We start from the raw sequence: 20149 nt of genomic DNA, 5'->3' as shown, positions 1-20149 counted from the left end.
CGAACACTTGCCCTGACTTGAAGTAGAAAGACTCAGCTTGGCCAGTGGTTGCAAACCTCAGCCGTGACTGAGGCCAGCTCTGCTATCCTTCTGGACACCGTTAAGCAAGGAATTAAACTTTTGGATACTCCCCCTGAGAAAGCTGTCAGGTGTTCTAGCTTTTACCACGTTTTTCCCTCTCAGTCCTTAATTTTACTTAAAACGGAATTAGGAAGAAAATGACATTTAAAAAATGGAGGGAAATGGAAGCATTTATGTATTCTTAAATAACTTTTTTTTTTTTAATTTTGGAGGCAGAATACTTACTGCTGTACTTCTCTTCTGCAGAAAAGCATAACCTTTTCAGTTAGAGCTCAAGGATCAAGCGCTTGAGGAAGCTCTTCTGTGATTTCAGTTAAATGCTGAAACTTTAAATGAAAACCCATGTTAGAGTTTGATGGTTTGAAAACAGCATATGGTTTGCAAGTCAGACTCTTAATTTCAAATCCGCTTTAATTATTCTTTCAAGGAATTTAAGGAGAATAATCTTTTTCTTGGGAGTTCCTGTCATGGCTCAGCGCTAACAAACGCAACTAGGATCCATGAAGATACCGGTTTGATCCCTGGCCTCAGTCACTGGGTTAAGGATCCGGTGTTGCTGTAAGCTGTGGTGTAGGTTGTAGACGTGGCTTGGATCCTGCCTGGCTGTGACTGTGGTGTGGGCTGGCAGCTGCAGCTCCAACTTGACCCCTAGCTTGGGAACTTCCCTATGCTGTGGGTGTGGCCCTAAAAAGAAAAAGAAACTTTTTTTTTTTTTTTTTTTAATTTTATGACCACATCCATAGCATTTGGAAGTTCTCAGGCCAGGGAGTGCCTTTGAGCCACAGCTGTGACTTATGCTGCAGCTGTGTCAGTACCGTATGGGTTAAAGACCCACTGAGCTGGGCTGGACTAGGGATCGAACCCACACCTCCACAGCGACCCAAGCTGCCGCAGTCGAATTCTTAACCCACAGCGCCATGTCTGTAACTCCAGGAAATGATTTTGCTATGTCAATTGAGGACGTGCTTTTAGGATCTTTGAAGTTCTTATCTGAGAAACCTTCAGTTTTCTAAGCATGTTTTTGAGGATAAAGTTGCAGACAGCTCCTTTTTCTAAATATATCTCATGCAATATTTGGGACACACTTATAATAGAAAAACTATTCTTTGTTCATTCGAAATTAAAATATAACTGGGCATCCCATATGTTATTTAGCAACCTTACTCATGTTGCTGCTGCTTCAGAAAATAAGTCCCACTGGTGTGGGGGAGGAGAACTCTTCTTCCATCTACGTTCCTTGGCTGGTCTAATAATCAAATCCCCACGACACTGATTACCAGGAGAAAACCAAGTTGAATTAGGTATATATGAGACCCCCACAAAGGCAGGAGAAGCTCCCTACCCATCAGGCAACTGAGGTTCATGAGGCCACGAACGATGGCACATTCACAGTGCCATTAGAGTGTGGGCTCTGGACCCTCAGAGAAGAGGAAGATGCAGCACAGGAAGACGGGCCGCAATGTTTGTCGTTCACCAGACATTTGCCAGGGCAGGCTGAAGAGTCTTCCTTGTGTTAAAAAAGGAAAAAGAAAATGTTATCTTTGAAAAGCTCTCTTCCTAGTACAGGCTTCCCATCTAAATTCTTTTTGGCACTTAAAGGGGAGGTAAAAACCTCTTCTTGAATCCATTGGGCTGTCTTTGTCTTCAGCTCCATGGACTCCACCTGCCAAAGTGGCACATTCTGGGGCCGTCTGCCCTGAGCCCCGTCTCGTAAAGGAATTCCTGAGAGTAGGGAATGGGAGGTCCCCACACACTATGGAAAAAGGCAATACTTTGAATGTTCAGGGTCTTGAGAAGTTTTCCAGTGGAAACTTGCCCAGGCTGTGGCAACCACAGCTTGCAGGCAAGGGGAGCCATCACGACAGCAAAACCCTTCATCGGATCGTTGCTGCCTCAACTCTTTCTTTCATCCTTAGGTGTGAGGCCAGTGGGCTTAGTGAGGACATGGGCAGGAACAGATGGCATAGCTTTGTGAGGAACCTGGAGACGGGCTCTGCCAGACCTCTTATTTCCAGCTCAGGGGTGGGGACCCAGAGGCGGGAAGGTCACCCAGAAAATGGTGGGATCACTAGAACTCGAACACGTACTTGTGACTGAGTCCTGATCTCTCTGCTACACCGTGGAGGCGTGGAGATGACGAGAGAAAGGGGTGGGATGACTCCACAGTGGAGACGAAAATAATAAGGAATTGAGTCTTAACTGGCACGGGCGGAGCATCCTTGGTCTCGTTCAGTGACCTTTTCTTCACGCGGAAACAGTTGGTTCATTTCTCCCCTAGAGATGCTGGGAAGAGGATGCGAAACCACGGGGTGTTCGTTGTGAACTGGAACCCAATATCTGGAAGGCCCTAATGTGTATTAATTGAAGGGAAAGAAGAAATAGCACTGGAAATTGTGATTCTTTTTTTCCTTTCTTTTCTTTTTGTCTTTTTTAGAGCCTCACCGGGGGCACGTGGAGGTTCCCAGGCTAGGGGTCCAATTAGAGCTGTAGCCACCAGCCTATGTCAGAGCCACAGTAAAGATCCCAGCCGCGTCTGCAACCTACACCACAGCTCATGGCAACGCCGGATCCTTAACCCACGGAGCGAGACCAGGGATCGAACCGCAACCTCATGGATCCTGGTCGGGTTTGTTAACCACTGAGCCACGGTAGGAACTCCTGGAAATTGTAATTCTTTATCTTAAGAAAGACCAAAAGGTAAACTTCTGGTAGCTTTTAAACATGTGGTGGTTTAAAAGCATATGAATTAAGAATCAACTAAAGCTGAAGCATGAATATTTAAGCACAAATTTTCATTAAGAATTTCATGGCTGTGGGGCTTATAAACATTGGCATAGATTGCATATGGAAGTTATAGAAAAATTCCATATTCTGTCTTTAAAATATATAGATTTTTATGCCTGGGGTGAGTTAGAGGAGACTGAAAAAAGTAGATTAAAAGATTTTTTTCAACTTTAAAAGAATAAGCATCTTAAATATCTTACTTATTAACTCTGCTTCATAGTTATCATAGTTTGCCAGATGAAGTAAACTTCCCTCTTCTATTAAAACATAACGTATATAAACAGAAAAATCCAGTGCACAAGTGTTTAACTCTATTATGCAAAGTAGAAAACCAGCCAAATACTCAAAAATCTAAAAACGGTGGTCCTCCTAAAGCTGGAAATTATTAAAAACAGAGAGACCAAGGCTCTCCGTTTCTATAGTTTTGTCTGTAATGTGTTTCTTTTCTTTCTTTATTTTTAGGGCCGTACCTACGGCATACGGAAGTTCCAGGCTAGCAGTCGAATTGGAGCTGCAGCTGCTGGCCTATGTCACAGCCACAGCAACGCCAGATCCAAGCTGCATCTGCAACCTCCACTGCAGCTTGGGGCAATGCCCGGTCATTAACCCACTGAATGAGGCCAGGGATCAAACCTGCCTCCTCATGGATGCTAGTTGGGTTCTTAACTTCCCTAGTTATGTTTTTCTCGTAGCAGCCCCACTCAGCTTCTCTCTTCACATTTCTTTAGAAATATCAGAGGTTTCGGTTCTGTACCTCTTAGCAGATCCTGGCCCCATCTCAAATGGATACCAGGGCCAGGCAGAAGGGTCTGTGCTAGACTAGAGATTATGCCTTCCACATAGTCTTCTCTCTACTCCATTATTGCAGTATGAAAATACAGGTTTCAGTTTGGTAGAGGTTAAGGTTTTTCTAAGACATTTTGAGTTTTCTATGATATCTCTGATTATTTCATATTGGTTACTAATTTAAAAAAAATGGGAGTTCCCTTGTGGCTCAGTGGGTTAAGGACCTGGTGGTGGTGTTGCTGTGACCCTGGTTACAGTTGTGGTATGAGTTTGATCCCTGATCTGGAAACTTCTGCATGCCACACGAGCACCCCCCCAAAAAAAAATCCCTCAGAACCCCCAAACAAATAGACCCTTGGGCCAGACAAAATCCTTGGAATGGCTAAATTTGGGCAGAACTCTGGCTGCCCATTTTTGACTTCTAAGGTTCATGCAGATGATGTCCATGTCCATATGACATGTGAGAATCTTGTAGTTCTGCAAAGGAAATGCAAAAATTTTATTTTTCTTTGATGAAGTGTGTGGAAAATAGTACGTACCCCAAATGTCATAGATATTTTATTTAGTATTTAATAACCACACACAGTGTTTATATCTGCCAGGGACTGTTGTGAGTATGCCAAAAATATTAAGACATTTAACTTGTGTCATAAATGCTCATCAAGGGAGTAATATGACATAAAATAATATGGTTGAGTATGAAATGTAGTAATATAGTTTTCAGTAGTTAGATTTGCAAGACAACAGTAAATGTGAAATCTTTGAAAGTGGGTATGAACAAATTTGGAGTTCATAAGTATTTAAAAAAAATTCTTGTTCTTCACTTCAGCATCAATTTAATGTGTTCCCTGCGCTTTTCTTGGCATCTAGTGCACCATTTGACACGTAGTAGGTCCTTCCTAAACTGCTGAATTCACACGTGTTTACGATGAACTTTTCAAATGATGTTCCTTCACCAGTAAAGTGAAATTCTATCCTCTCCCTTTCCACAGAGAGGTTTACTTTCCTGATTTGTTGGGGTCTGGAAGGTGGGTTAGCAGGGACTGGAAGAAATGCACATCAGGAACATGCTGAAAAGTAAATTTTCTTGACCTCTCACCAAATGATTATTTTAGCCTTTCTTAGCTGATTTTCACGTACGTAGTTTTATGCTGTCAAAACATAAGGGCAAGGGGAACCCCTGAAACACGCTTAAGCTAGCCTTGCAAATAAATGGTGGACTTTTATCTGCCCACAAAATATTTTACAAGTCTCCTATGACCCCAGGAGGTATATGGGTAATAAAATCAGTAAAGGCAACGTTTTTCTTACTCACCCAACATCAGTCACTGCTTGCCTAGTGGCCATTTTCTGTGCTTATTTAACATCTGTTAACTGTTTTAATGTGGAAACATCTTTTTCCCCCTTTTATTAGCCTCATAATCACTTAATTCAGTTACAGGTGGAAAAAAATTAGAAAGAAAGGAAATCAGAAAGGGAGTCTAACAGTGCTAATTTAAGTCCAAGATAATTTGGAAAAATAAAGCCCTTTTAGTTTGATCTTGGGAGGCTTTCTCTACAGGTGACTACATTTATTTTGCTGTGGGTGCTTCCAAGATGCGTATTATCTGGATGGCCTCCTTCAGATAAAATTTCGCATCTCTCGTTCATGTGAATAAGATGGAGAGGCTGTGTTTGAATGTAGAGTGACAAAGAGAGGGAACTGGGAGGCATCGCCGCGTCCGAAAACAAGGCATCTCTGAATAGGACTAACGTTGTTTCAACTGAGCGGGATGTGGTTGATGGAGGGGCCGTGGTGAAACGGAGTTTGCCCTTTCTTGGGTCTTACGGAAGCCGGGTTCCACATTTTTTGGGATGTCGTGATCGGACCCACGCTAAGCAACGGTCCCACATTTCCAAACGATTTACGGGGCGTATCTTGAGACCGTTTTCCTAGGATGGGGGCTTGTGCTCCGTCGAAGGTTTTGGGTTTGTCACCGTTGGAACACGGAAGATGTTAACCGTGGTTCTGTACGTCGCTCCCCACGTGCAAAAGAGTGAGAACATAGCCTGCAGGTGTTTGCACATGGAATCCACATGTGCTTTTGTGCTTGATCCGCTGCTCCGGATGGCATTGCCGGCATCTGTTATCGTTTCTGGCTTCGTCCCTTTTCTTGCTTAAGATGTGACCCTTGTATCCATGGCACTGCGTGAAATGGGATCTGTTTGCTGTTTCTGGGGGTCTTCTATCAGTATCCGGCCACTCTACTTCAAGTCGCACTCCGGCCTTCTGATGATTGTCCTTCCCTCGGCTTGCCTGACGCTTGCCTTTGAGGGAAGTCCAGACAGAGCCAGATCCTCCGATTCCGATTCTGATCGCAGCATTTCCTCGCATTATTGAAACGGGAGGGCTGACGGTCATGCACTTACAAATGAATTTGGATTTCCTCCCAGTCAACTTGTAGCATTTAATATTCATGACCTGTAGTACTTTAGAACTTTGAACAGCTGCCAACACCACTAACCAGATAATACCACAAATAAAGTCAAGGCTCAGAAATATTTTACAATTCAAAAAGTCAAAGATTAATAGGATATTTTCTTCCTGCAGGTTGGCTTCCTTGCTCAGCTGATTTAAGAGGATTCTGTATTCTAGTCGCAGTTGAGGTTCAAGTTGAGTCATTTAAATTTGGAGCGCTGACAACCTTTGCAAGGTTCTGGAATGCCAACTTTAGAGTGTTCGTACCTGGGCCAGAGATCCATTCTCTTTGTGCAAAAGGCACAGCAGTAGGCAGGGTGGAGATTTAAAGCTGTCCTTAAGGGCAATCGAGAGTAGTAGGAAGCGGAGAATAGTGCGGGTGAGTACAGGAGTGAAATGTAAATGGGAAAGCAGCGAGAGCTTGAAGGGGAGGCGCAGGGAGCAGAGGGCAGTTGAGAAGGAAGGGGAGGTTACTTTCAGCTGAGGGGGTCTGAAAGCACTTTCCGGAGCAGCAGTGTTGGAGCAGGGCCCTGAAGGGTTCTCTGGATACAGGTATTTATTATTGGAGAGGTGAGGTGATGTGGCGACTTCAGCAGGAGCTTTGCAGGGTGAATCTCAGAGGAAGCCACGGAGGGCCACTGAGCCGACTTTTTGGCAGGTAAAGAGAGAGCACGTGCGTTGATAGAGGGAAAGGAGTCAGGAAAGGTAGTTTGAGGACAGCTCTTGGGTCTGATGACGGAGCGGCCTTTTAAGGTGTGTTGTGAGCTCAACAATGTTGGGAACTGATGCCTGGCTTTCCAGCATCCTTGCATTTGGACTGGTCCATGAGAGAAGCCCAGGAATGTATAGGCCAGCTCTCTCGCTTCTTGGAGAACTTTGTTTTCTGTTCTTCCTGTAAACCCGAGACATGGTCCCTCGGGTGATGAAATTGGTGGAGTTTCTCACTCAGTGAGTGTGTCTCCTGTCCGTGTTTATCTCGTTCTTGAGCAGTTAAAAACAAAGCAGTTATTTTCTGAAGACTAATATTATTTCACTTTTTACTCGGGAATATTGGCAAATTATTATACACTCCTGATGAGAACAGGGAATCCTTAAGGGCTGTCTCTTGTGTCCATTCCTGCAGCGTTGCTGAATGTGGACAAATACAAAATCCCTCTTTGTTTTGTACTCTTTCCTACAGGAAGACAGAAAAATTTTCTCAAAGGGCCTTTTTTTAGGGTACAGAATAAAATATTCCATCAGCACTGAATTTCAACCAGTTAACTCAGTCCACCGTCGGTGGTGGAAATGACACGCAAATTAGACCTTGTGGTGAATAAATAATAAGGCTCATTGAAATCGTCTCTGCTCTTCTCATAACACTGTCTGGGATGCGTGTTACATCACTCGGCTCAGTTTTCTATAAGCTGCGGCCTCGGAGGAATTGAATTGACTGACAGCGATCTCATGATTATGAGGTTACTCATATTCAAGTGGGTTCCGTCAATTTCACAGAAAATGATGTGGTTTGCACAAATTTGAAATCCATTGTCATTTCCTAGAAGTCAGCTTCCTGTCTTAAATGCCTGGAACAATGGACATGCCAATTTAGGGCTGCTTTCTGAAATGAAATTTAAGCTCTAGAAAACCCGATTCCCACAGTGCACTAGAGATTCCTTAAAAGGCACGGGTAGGTGGGACACGGGGTGGATACAAGTGCCTGTGAACTCAAATACATTGATAATTAAGGTGTATATGATATGTGATACGATGGTGGCATGATGCGACAAACTGTATCTTTTACATCCAGTTTCCTACCGATTGATCACAGGATTCCTTTCGGCAACAAGGAAAACACGAAATCAAGAGGGAAGAACAGCACTTTGCCATCCAGAAGTCGGGGATTTGGTGCCAGGAAGGTCGACATGCCCTTGCTCTCAGGGTTTGCCTTTACAACTCTGCAGCACCCAGATGGCTCCTGTATGCTCTGTTGCTCTGATTATAACTCTTGCATCAAGTGAAATAGCATGAATTCAGAATTTAATACATGTTTCCTCCGTAATTATGGCCTTGATTAGTGAAGTCGGTGCTTCTGTTCCAAAGGACACGTTCTTTCTTTTTCCACATGTTTATTCATTTCGTTTCAAGAAATCAAACACAAAGACCATAATCCTGCTCTTTGGTATGATCGGGGAATTTTGCAGTGCCTACATTGGGGTATGTGGTTGTCCTTTGGCTTGTAATTAATGTTAGATTCAAAGAAAACAGCAGGGACAACAAGAGGAAAAGGAAGGACACTTCAAAACAAACAAAGGACTGTTAGTTTTTAGCATGTAAAGAAATGGAAACTAGATCTTGAGTTCCCATTCATATATTGCTAAGGATAACCGCATACCAAGTACATTTTATAGTCCTTGATTTATGCAACATCAGTTGTGACCGTTTAAAAATAAATAAATTTTATGTGTTTAAAAGCCCCAGAGAAGGGAAAAAAACCTTACTATGTTAATTTTGTGAATTTCGAGTTCTTAGACCTGTTGGCAGTACCAACCCAGTCCTTTGAGGGCATTCTATTAGTTTTCACTGTGTGAGAGCCTGAGTCTCCTCCCCTCTAAGGTTGGGTGTCTGTGTGTGATATTCTATCAGAATGAACTGCAGGACTGCATGTCTGTGTAATGTAGTTGGATTATTCCAAGGTTATGCGTGAATGACTTGAGTATAATTCCTTAACTTTTATGAATCGGAAATCTCCAAATTACATAGAATTGTTTCTCCTAATTTGAAGATGCAGGAAGCACCTGCCAGTTTACGTGTTTCATCGAGTGACGTTTCTGTCTTAAGACCTCGTGACATGGTGTGATTAAAAAGTTAAATTTATCTCATACGATATAAAAGCAAGTGGTGTTTACTTTGAAGAACCACTTGGTGATGGATTGATCTTCTTATGCACGGCCCTAAGACTGGAGCCTGCAGCTTTAGATTGAAATGATGTGACTTTGGATAAACTACTAAATGCCTTGAACATCAGTTACAGGGTCTATAAAACAGAAATGTCGTATTTGCCTGGAAAAGCTCCTGTCAGAAATGAACATCGTGCGTGTATGCTCTTCAGCCGAGTTCCTTTGCTGTCGTAGAAGTCACCACGAGCCTCAGCATTTTACTGCACGTCTGCAGCACTTCAGGAGCGGAGACCTTTCTGTCCGCTGTTTTACAGAACGTGCCGTTGGCTTAGCTGCGGCTTTCCTAATGGCATGTAGGGTGAAATGTCTCCTGTTCACCAGTCGTGACAACTCAAAGAATACGAAGAAAAAGACCTTTTTCAGGGATACTTTTTCTGAGCAACACGATTGAATCATTTATCTGTTGTTTCATTGAAAAACAAATGCGTGTACTCATGCCGTAATTTTTCTCCATTGATGATATCTTGCCATCATCTCATGCTTTGATAGCCTGATATTTTCCCCTTTGGGCTCAGGATGGTGCTGTTGCCTGTGTGTCTGAAAGTGGGGGGTGGGGGGTGGGAGGTGGGACAAGCCTGTTTCCTATATATTTCCTTTCAGTAAGGTGTATAGTAAGAAATATTCGTTCGGTAGCTGCAATAGCTGGCAGCATTCAGGTCTCATTCTTTGGAGAAAAAGGAAGCCCTGTTATCACCTAAAGGGGAACCTCCATCTCTTCCCTCCTCCTCTGCTTCTTCAGGCTGGCAGGCAATATTGCTGCAGCTGATTCCAGAATCTCATAACAAACCTTCTCAGAGAAACCTTGGGACTGGTTTTTGTTGTTGTTACTGCTGTTGTTCCACCGTTTAATTTCCCTACCTCCTAAAAAGAGCAGAGAAGGCAAAAAGTTTTGTTTTTGAAGCAATGCTTTTTTTCTGGCTGCCTTTTTTTTTTTGGTCTTTTTAGGGCCATACCTGCAGCATATGGAGCTTCCCAGACTAGGGGTCGAATCAGAGCTGTAGCCACCAGCCTATGCCACAGCCACTTGGGATCCGAGCCACGTCTGCTACCTACTATAACACAGTTCATGGCAATGCTGGATCCTTAACCCACTCACTGAGTGAGGCCAGGGATCAAACCTGTGTTCTCATGGTTACTAGTCAGATTCGTTTACTCTGAGCCACGATGGGAAGTCCCCAAAATTTTATAAAATATTTTAAGATGGCTTAATAACACTCAGATCAAATTACTTTTACAGAAACTTAAATCCTGGTAACTTGGCCCTGCTGAGAAAGATCTAAGGGTAAAATTGGTCTTGATTTCAGAAAATCCAATATTTAAAAATTGTCTTAGTTGACAGGTGATACCAGGAGTGGGTAGAGGATGGTGGCTATTTAAAGACTGGGGTTCAACATAGGTTTCCTTTAATATTTTAAACTAGAATGATCATGAGCTTCTCATGGGGAAACTGTTTGAAACCAGAGATTGTAGCCTAAAACTGGAAGTTATTAAATAAGAATATTTTTCTCTGCTTAATTTTTAGTTTGTTTTTGAGGCGTTGAGGGGGACCTGGTGTAGAGGTAGCAGCAAAGAAACTATTTTTTTTTAAATCCCTGCTGTGATTTTGATGAGGAGCTAGGTTTGGAGGTCACTGATGTACACTGAGAATCTGATACCCCACACAATATTATTAAATACTGTAAGATTTTCGTAAAAGGACAAGATTTTTGTGGCTAGAGGGGGACATGAGGAATTGTCTGTTTATCCACTTGCTGCTTCACCTCTTGTCACAGAATTTGGGGCCCACAGAAATTAGTCACAGGATTAGTTGAGAAGAGAGTTGACCCTGTACCTCTTCCTCCAGGTCCAGTGCTTCTATCCCTGTACCGATTGCATCCCTGCCTTTAATTTATAAAAAAAACCTGTTACCGTGGGAATAATTTTTTGTTTGCCACTTAAGGCTAGAGACTTGTGATGAGCCTCCCTGTACCATCCCTCAAGTGCTTCGTTAATTAAAACTCTGACCATCTCATTTCACCCAACCAGCTTCTTTCTCTTGTGCTATGTCGATAATTCCAGGGTACCTTTTTCCTTTCTTTTTTTTTTTTTTTTTTTTTTTTTTTGTAATTTTCTGTTCTGATTTGACCTGCTTGTCTGTTTTTTTTGTTTGTGTTTTTTTTTTTTTTTTGCTTTTTCTTTTTTTTTTTTAAATTTTATGGGCATGTAGTTGACTGACAGTGTTGTGTTAGTTTCAGGTGTACAGCAAGGTGAATCAGTTAGACATGTACATATATCCATTCTTTTTCAGATTCTTTTCCAATATGGGTTATTACATAGTATTGAGGAGATTTCCCTGTGCTATACAGTAGGCCCTTGTTACTTATCAATTTTATATATGCTGGTGTTTACATTAATCCCAAACTGCTAATCTGTTCCTCCCCCTAACACTTCCCCTTTGGTAACCATCAGTTTGATTTAGAAATCTTTGAGTCCATTTCTGTTTTGTGAATAAGTATCATTTTTATTAGATTCCACATATTAGTGATATCATATGATATTTGTCTCTCCCTTACTTTTTAGTACAGTAATTTCTAGATCCATTCATGTTGCTGCAAATAGCGTTATTTCTTTTTTATGTCTGAGTAATATTCCATTGTATATATGTACCATATCTTCTGTATCCATTCCTCCATAGCTTCCATGTGTTGGCCGTTGTAACTAGTGCTGCGACACGTGTGTTCTTTTTCCCTGAATGATGGCTTTCTCTGGATATATACTGGGGAACCTTTTGAAATGGAGTGGTTGATTTTTATTTTGTTGTTGTTTCCCTCTCAGGCCCCTCTTTTTCCTATTCCTGCTTCCCCAAAGTAGCTTCATTTAAGGGCTCACGTATTTGCCTGTTGCCATTCTTGGGCTCCAGCTTGATTTAAGCCCTGATTCAAATGGAACATTTTCTTTTGGAGCTGCTAGAAGCTTATCACAGAGGGACAAAAATCACGCTGTATTTTTCATCTTAATTTGGTTAATTTCCTTTAACAGTATTAGTGTTTTATAGTAGTATACCAGCATTACAGTGGGTTCTCTTTGATGATGCTGAGCCTGGATTGGTCTAGAAGTAGAGCAGTAAAAATCCTGGAGCAGCTCTTCTTTGATACCTTCTTCCTACTCTCGATGACACCACTGCACACACTGGGGGGCAAGAAAAGTTTGAGGCATTAGCAGTAGACGAGTCAGCTGGGTGTATAGTCATTAGCCCTGGTACCTGCAAATCCAGGAATGTGGCATTTGCCACCTGTGTTTTAGAGATGTCTAAAATTTCTTCTGACCATACAATATGATGTTAGCTGATTATTGTTGGGTGGCTCTTCGAATAGGTGACAGCCCTAATGTCAAAAGTGAGGCTGGTTCCAAAACTGATGGTACTTCCCAGGTAAAATTGCCAGGAAGGAGGTAATGCAGAGGTGCCCATTGAAAAACGGGCAGGCCGAGTGAGAAAAAGAGCTGAACTTAAGCTGTCAAAGCAGCAGCCTAAAGTTGCTGGTTCTTGGACAGGATAATTTGTAGTCTGTGATTCTCTTGCATTCTCCAGTATAATCTGCTCCAAGGCTGTGCGACTTGCATTTTGTTTAAAGAGGAAGCGAAATACCCCATTTGAAGTCATTAACTTTCATTTGCATATACGCAGAGCTGGTGGTAATAGTGACAACAACTGCCATTTATCAAGGCCTCTTCTCTGCTACTAGCAAAGTGTCTTCTGTGCGTTACTTTGTTTGATTCTATGAAAGTAGATATTAACCTTATTTACAGATAAGGAAATGGAGGGTTATAGAAGTGAAATAATTTGCCTGTGGAGCAGGGATTTCCAAAGCTCATGTCTTTCCATTATACTGTTTTTGTACAAGTTTGGTTGAAATGGAAGATCCAAATAAATTGATGAAAGCATCAAACGTTCTCTCATATTAACTGACTTTGGGACCAAATCTGTTTTTGTTTTTGTTTTTGTTTTTTGTCTTTTTGCCATTTCTTGAGCCGCTCCCACAGCATATGGAGGTTCCCAGGCTAGGGGTCAAATCGGAGCTGTGTAGCCGCCAGCCTACACCACAGCCACAGCAACGCGGGATCCGAGCCGCGTCTGCAACCTACACCCCAGCTCACGGCAACGCCGGATCCTCAACCCACTGAGCAAGGCCAGGGATCGAACCCGCAACGTCATGGTTCCTAGTTGGATCTGTTAACCACTGAGCCACGATGGGAACTCCTGGGACCAAATCTGTTTACCTGCAAATAACTTTTAGTGCAAATAATCTGCATTTCTACATACAATAACTAGTTCTCTGGCTGCTGAAAATACAAAGATAGATACTGTATTATCCCGGTCTTTAGAAAGTATAAGACATATATATGTACATTAATTATATCACTCTGTCTTAAGTACTAATACATTTCATATAAAGTGCACGCATGTCTGACAAATTAATTTAGCCTGGTCAGGGAAGAGTCTTGAGTGCCACAGAAGCAGTGGCATCTAAATAGCTCAGCTTATCCAAGATTTTGTTTTAACTTCTTTTTAGAATTTAAAACCATTTCATGCTTGTGCATTTAATTTGCATTCAGAGTCAACTTCAGTTTTTTTTTCTCCCTCAATGCCTGTCATATAACAAGAAGTTTGCTAGCTGCTTTATTATTTTTTTCATTTTTTGAAAAATAAGTACCTAGTGTCTTCTAGGTATGAGGCACGCTTCTAGCCATCAAGGACGAAATTGTGAAGAAAACCAGACAAAACTTCCACTCTCTTGACATTTTCTTTTCTAGTTGAACTGTCCCAGTAACCTTCTGGGATTCGTAGTTGTACCCATTTGATGAGACCTGGAGTGGATTTTGCTGAGTTGGTCAACATGCCATGAAGCTGGATTTCAAAGCTAGATCCTGTGATCATTTCCAGCGAGGATCAGCTGCGTTCCCTCCAGGAGCTATTGTGTGAAAAGTACGTGGATGTGAAGTGGGTTTTGAAACCTCCGTGAGGCCAAAGACCAGATACTGTTTGTTTGTGTGTTTGTTTGTTTTTGCATCTTCCTGTCCCGGAAGAGAAATAGGCGCTGAGATACTGGTGTTACTGAGGCCAAAGACCAGATACTGTTTGTTTGTGTGTTTGTTTGTTTTTGCATCTTCCTGTCCTGGAAGAGAAATAGGCGCTGAGATACTGGTGTTCCGGCCTTGGTCATCTCCATCACATCATACTGGCTTGCAAGGGCATGGCATGTTCACCATGACCTTGTCACACCCTGAATAGATTCAAAGAGGCCTTATACATAAATCCTTTGAGGTTGGACTAGATTAGATTTGCTTCTAATGCTCCTTACCACTTCCTTAACCCACTGAGCGATGTGTTCGATGTGTTCGTGCTACAGAGGTTGCTTCGTAGTTCAGATAAAAACCTTTTCCTGTGTGTTTTATTAAAAATGGAAAGAGCTTAGAATAACTAGCAAAGTTGTGAGCCAGTGAGTGCCCATGTGTCTTAGTGGGTCCTACCTTCCACAGGATGTCAGATCTAGTTGGATGTGGATTGTAAAGAGGGTTTGTGGAAACTGAGCTTTTCTCTATTTATATAGTAAAGTGCTCTAGTTTTCCTGATTCAAAATCCATAACCTTTGAGGCCAGATGTAATTCTGATTTAAAAAAAAAGAAAGTATCCAGAGGTAACAGGGTGCATAAATTCTGAATTGTGTAAGCCCCTAACATGGCAAAGTGAGAACCTTTTAGGGTTTCTGAAGGGAGATATCTGAATATTTATAGCAAGTGGAAGAAAGACCATGTATAGACTCATGTCACTTCAGGTCAGACTTTTTTGTATTTTTAACAGTTTTACTGAGATGTAATTCACATATCATAAAATCATTCCATTTTAATGTGTACAGTTTATGTATTGATTTTGAGTGTGTTCACATTTTTTCAGCTATCACCGTAATTTCAACTCCATATCTTGAAATTAAGGATAAGGGAGTTTGGACCTATAGTTAGTGTTTTTCTTTTTTTTTTTTTTTTTTTTTATTTAGTGTTTTTCAAAGATATAAGTTTGTTGTTGCTGTTGTTGTTTTCACCTTTTTTTTTTTTTTTTTTTTCTTTTAGGGCCACACCTATAGCATATGGAAGTTGCCAGGCAGGGGGTCGAATCAGAGCTACAGCTGCTAGCCTACACCACAGCCACAGCAATGTGGGATCCAGGGTGCCTCTGCGACCTACACCACAGCTTGTGGCAACGCCGGATCCTTAACCCTCTGAGCGAGGCCAGGGATCGAACCTGCATCCTTATGGATACTAGCTGGGTTCTTAACTGGCTGAGCCACAACAGAATTTCCTTCACTTCCCTCCCCTCACCCCCTTTTCAAGCTTAACAAGATCTATAGAGAAAAGTCCTGACCTCAATGCATGTGGTTTAGTAAACCTGGCTAAAGCCTTGCTGAGCTTCCTGCATGATTTCCCTGGTGTCTTTAATATGCTTGCCTGTCTTATTTACTCTGTATCAAATTGGTAATGGAGTTTGGGTAATCAGGGTATCTTCTTTGGGGTTATGTTTGAGTCAGCATGCTTGGATCCATATTTTTGTTAAAACTGTGATAAATTATAGGCCCCTACCTCAATACAGTTTTCTGCAGTAAGAATCTAATGTCACTATTTGACTGCTTTCTTGGCTGTGTGTTCGGTACATGCAGCCCTCAGTTCTGGAATGAATTACACTGGCCTACGGTGTAAATAGCAGTCGAGTCCTTCTTAGTCTTTTGCATGTACTTGCCTCTCGGTGTGTATTACACAGGTCTTACACATGCAGAAGTAGCTGTGTTGTATTTATATATTACTGAGTTGTTTTTAACTGGGACCAGGGGTTTTTTTCAAAATGTAAAGATGCTTGTAAAATCTAGGATACACCCAATTTCCATTCCCATACTGTTTTGAAAAAAGGAGCCTTTTTTTTTTTTTTTTTCTGTCTTTTTGCCATTTCTTGGGCCGCTCCCGTGGCATATGGAGGTTCCCAGGCTAGGAGTCCAATCAGAGCTGTAGCCACCGGCCTACGCCAGAGCCGCAGCAACGCGGGATCTGAGCCGCGTCTGCAACCCATACCACAGCTCACAGCAACACCAGATCCTTAACCCACTGAGCAAGGCCAGGGATCAAACCCACATCCTCATGGATCCTAGTCGGATTTGTTAACCACTGCGCCACAACAGGAACTCCAAAATAGAGCCGATTTTTAGACAAACTAAACATATTTAAAGATGGAACAGAATTTGGAGTATTTCCTTTTTTTTTTCATTTATTTTTTATTGTATAGTATAGTTGACTTACAATGTTGTGATAATTTCTGCTGTACAACAAAGTGATTCAGTTATGCCTGGGGTTCTTTATGCCTTTAAAGAAATGGCCATCCTAAAATATGTCCCAGCTTATTTCCTAGAGGTAGATTTACTTTTGAGCATTTTTAACAGAGGTAATAACATAAAGTTAATCGTGGGAGAATGATTCCATAAAAATTTAATATGCCATTAAGACATTTGCTGCTCTCCATCAGATTTGGATAAAGGTTGTTTGAAGCTACACCTTTGCATCCAGCTGGTGGCTTTTTTCTAAGTTAATTACACGAGAGCCTCTGAAAAATGTTAGACATTTGAGAGAAGTTGTGATTTCAGATAAAGGGAACACACTGTGAAAAGTATGGCCATGTGACATAATGACATAAATCCTGCAGTTCTAATCAGGAGGCTTGGGTTCTCACAGTTTCTGCCGCTACCTAGTTGTATAATTGTGGGCAAGTCATTTAACCTCTTCAGGGGTTATTTTCCTAATGTAGGAATTTCTGGGGACACTTCAGGAGCCAAATTATATCATACTATTTTAAATCATAATTAAACAAAATAATTTTACTGCAGATCTTTTTTTTTTTTTGGTAAATTCATAAGTTTCCTTGTCTTTGAGATAATCTGATTGGAAAGATGGAATTATTCTGCAGGTAGAAGTTCTTCATTCTTTCCCAGAACAGAAAAATATACCCCTAAATGCTTATAATAATGTTTCTCGGGGACCAAGTAATTATTGCATCGTGAAGTGGGCTCTGTGTTCTCTTTTACCGCTCAGAGGAATCTATTTGTATTACACTATCTTCATATCTCCCTTTTATCACGATGGTTTGAAGTTATCTTTTTCATTATCTTCTCAACTCAAATAGAGTTAACACTTGACTTTGAGAAATGGATTCTCCCTAGTCCATCATACTTTCTATATCTTAATTCCCTACTCTAGTCTATGTAATTGTTTCCTTATGTCATTTCATATGAACTGTGCTATCATTTTAGGCATATAATTCGAAATTGGTTTTCATCCTTTTTTTCCATGCAAGAAAAATAGCATATTTAGCTGAAACACCAAATTGAATGTGCCATTCTCTATAGGGAATTAAAAAAGAAAAAAAAATAGCATTGGCGAGTGTCAAACAGTGGTCTGGACCTGTATCCTCTATCTCAGAGGTCAAAAAACATTCAGTATCAACGGCTGGGTAGGAAATGTTTTCTGTTTGGCTGTCCAACTCTGCAGGATCACTGAAACAAGTTCTAGTAAAACGTTATCTGAAAGACAGGCGGGCACTAGGTTTGGCTCATAGCCTGTAGTTTGCTGACTCCACCTACTCTATCTCCTTAATTCACTGAATTAGGTCCTACAGACTCTCCAAAGAGCCTGTGGTGGGACAATGTCTCTCCATTAGTATCAGTCGTCTAGTTTCGTACACGTTTCATGCATTTTTACAAAGGGTGTTCACACGCATTTTTATTTTTATTTTTATCTGGATCTTTAATGCCTCTGTCAAGAGGAGATCCATCTTCGTCTTATACAATTAAGTAAATCTGGAGGGGCAGGATGCTCCCGAGATAACTCGGAGAACCCGAGAGCTCGACTCTCTTCCTGCCCTGTGTTTGATCAGAGTACCGTGAATTCCCTGAGCAGGGATTGGCAGTCCCACTTTGTGTTAGTAGGCTCTCCTTTACCCTAAATTTTGCAAGTAAAGTCAAGTCCAAATTTAGCACCATGACTAGTCTCTGGATGCCGAACTCATTCAAAACAATCATACAAAGTAAACTTTGGTAATAACTCCCCCCCAAAGGAAGCCCAAGTAAGTAGAAGGTGGTTTCCAAGAATAACCATCTCTCAAAGTTCATAGCAGCTGTAAAAACATCTTCAGTAGAAATTTAGCTTGTAATATCAGGGTACGTGAATTTTTATCCCCCCCCCTTTTTTGGAAATTATTTAGAAAGATATATTGAGGGTATTTATTTATTGCTCTTATTACAAGGGCCACACACTTTTATGGTGAAGGGGAGCTGTCACTGGAAAAAATTTGAGATATAAATACTAGCTTAATAACACTTTTTTTTTCTTGGCTATAGTTGTCATTTGGTGGTATTGGAGTGATGGTTTGTGTCTTGTTGTGTTTACCTCCTGAGTAGATATGAAGCTGTTAGCTTTGGCAGTGAATTTTTTTTTTTTTTTTTTTTTTAATATCTTGGCAGTCAGTGCGTTGGTGGTTGTGCCGTAGTTCCGTTGTGAGGTAGTGGTGAGTTTGACAATGTTATTTTTATTGTGTTAAAGCTCTCATCCTGTCTCTTTGAAAATTGGCCACTTCCTTTTGTCTGAATGAGGAGCACTTGGGGCCGTGGAATATCATTAGAATTATCAGTTGAGAATTTTAAAAGTCCAAGCTAACTAAATTTGGATAACAAAATCTGTAGCGATCCATGTGAATTTGGCCTCTATTTTCCTTTCTTTCAAACTCATCAAGCCACAATCTCCACTTGTGAATATCCTGTAAATTATTTTAATAAGTATTGTTTAATTTTTCCTTGTTCTTTTTTTTTCTTTTTAGGGCCACACCTGTGGCATATGGAGGTTCCCAGGCTAGGGGTCTAATTGAAGCTGCAGCTGCCAGTCTACACCACAGCTCACAGCAACACAGGATCCGAGCCGCACCTGCCACCTACACTACAGCTCACAGCAATGTGGGATCCTTAAGCCCCTGAGCAAGGCCAGGGATCAAACCTGCATCCTCACGGATGCTAGACAGATTAGTTAACCACTGAGCCACGGCGGGAACTCCTAATTTTTCTTTTTGAGTGCAACTTTACATTTGGCCCTTTTCAAAGTTATTTCAGATTGTTGTCAATGATTTGTAATATTTTCTTCCCTGTCTTAATGAGGCAGCTGGTTTGCATGAGGAAATAAATAAATAAAGCCTGCTGCTTTAATAGTATCCTGGTCTGTGAATTCTGATTTTACCTTTTTGTGTCTCAGTACATCTCAAATCTAGGGTTTTTTGAAGATTAAATGAGTTTATATGGAGAAATCTCTGAATGTCTAGCACACAATAAGAGTTCCACTAATGTAAGCAGTTTTTGTTTTTATCTATTTTAAGATAATCACTCTTCTCCTCAAATTAGCTAATTTTAAAATATGTGCCAGAAAAGTCCTGTTAGTGTTTGAATATATTTTTAGAAGTCAGATTGTATTAGAGAATTGCAGTAGATGTGAGTATTCTCTTAGAGTTGTCTAATGTTGCAAAGATATTAGTCCATTTTTATATTTATCAAGTGGTAAATTTTGTTACTCACTACGTATGACACGAAACTGGGAAGTGACTGAATTTTGGGGAGGGATGTTTAGAAACGAAATTAAAAGTAGCTTCCTTCCTGGGACCATCGTCTCCTGTCACTGGGAAGCGTGCAGTTCCATAGTAGTTTGTCACATCCCACAATAGCATCCTTTGGAGGAACTGACGTTGCTGTTTCCAGAGTACCCGTTCCCCGTAGCTGTGATGTCTTCCTTTTGTCCAGGGTTATACTGTTCGCAGACCTTCCCAACACCTCACTTCACTTCCTGAAGACATCAGAAAGTGAAGTGGGCATTAGGGATCTACCTTTAGAGCTGATGATGCTCAGAGGTTGTATTTACTTTGATTACTGTCATCTTGTTCAGGTTAACTTAAAAGCCTGATGATTAAACGTCTTGTCTTCCTGACTCCTTTTCTCTGTTCCTCCCTCTCCTTTCTTCTTTTCTTTCTTAAGACTATATATTCTTCTCTTAT

General features: G+C 41.2%; 1 protein-coding gene across 50 annotated transcripts in view; it reads left to right on the top strand.

Annotated features, from left to right (window-relative positions):
* The window catches only part of TMTC2 (transmembrane O-mannosyltransferase targeting cadherins 2), a 949512-nt gene that overhangs the window by 163447 nt on the left and 765916 nt on the right, over positions 1–20149 (top strand). The gene's annotated exons all lie outside the window — the stretch shown is intronic.

This window comes from Sus scrofa, chromosome 5 (genome assembly GCF_054392235.1).
Source record: "Sus scrofa isolate SSC_HxYL_T2T_F1_AM1 chromosome 5, Sscrofa_HxYL_maternal_Yorkshire_Landrace_v2.0, whole genome shotgun sequence".
NCBI classification, from domain to species: domain Eukaryota; kingdom Metazoa; phylum Chordata; class Mammalia; order Artiodactyla; family Suidae; genus Sus; species Sus scrofa.
Note: the sequence above shows the minus strand (reverse complement) of the source record. Positions and strands in the feature narration are given on the sequence as shown.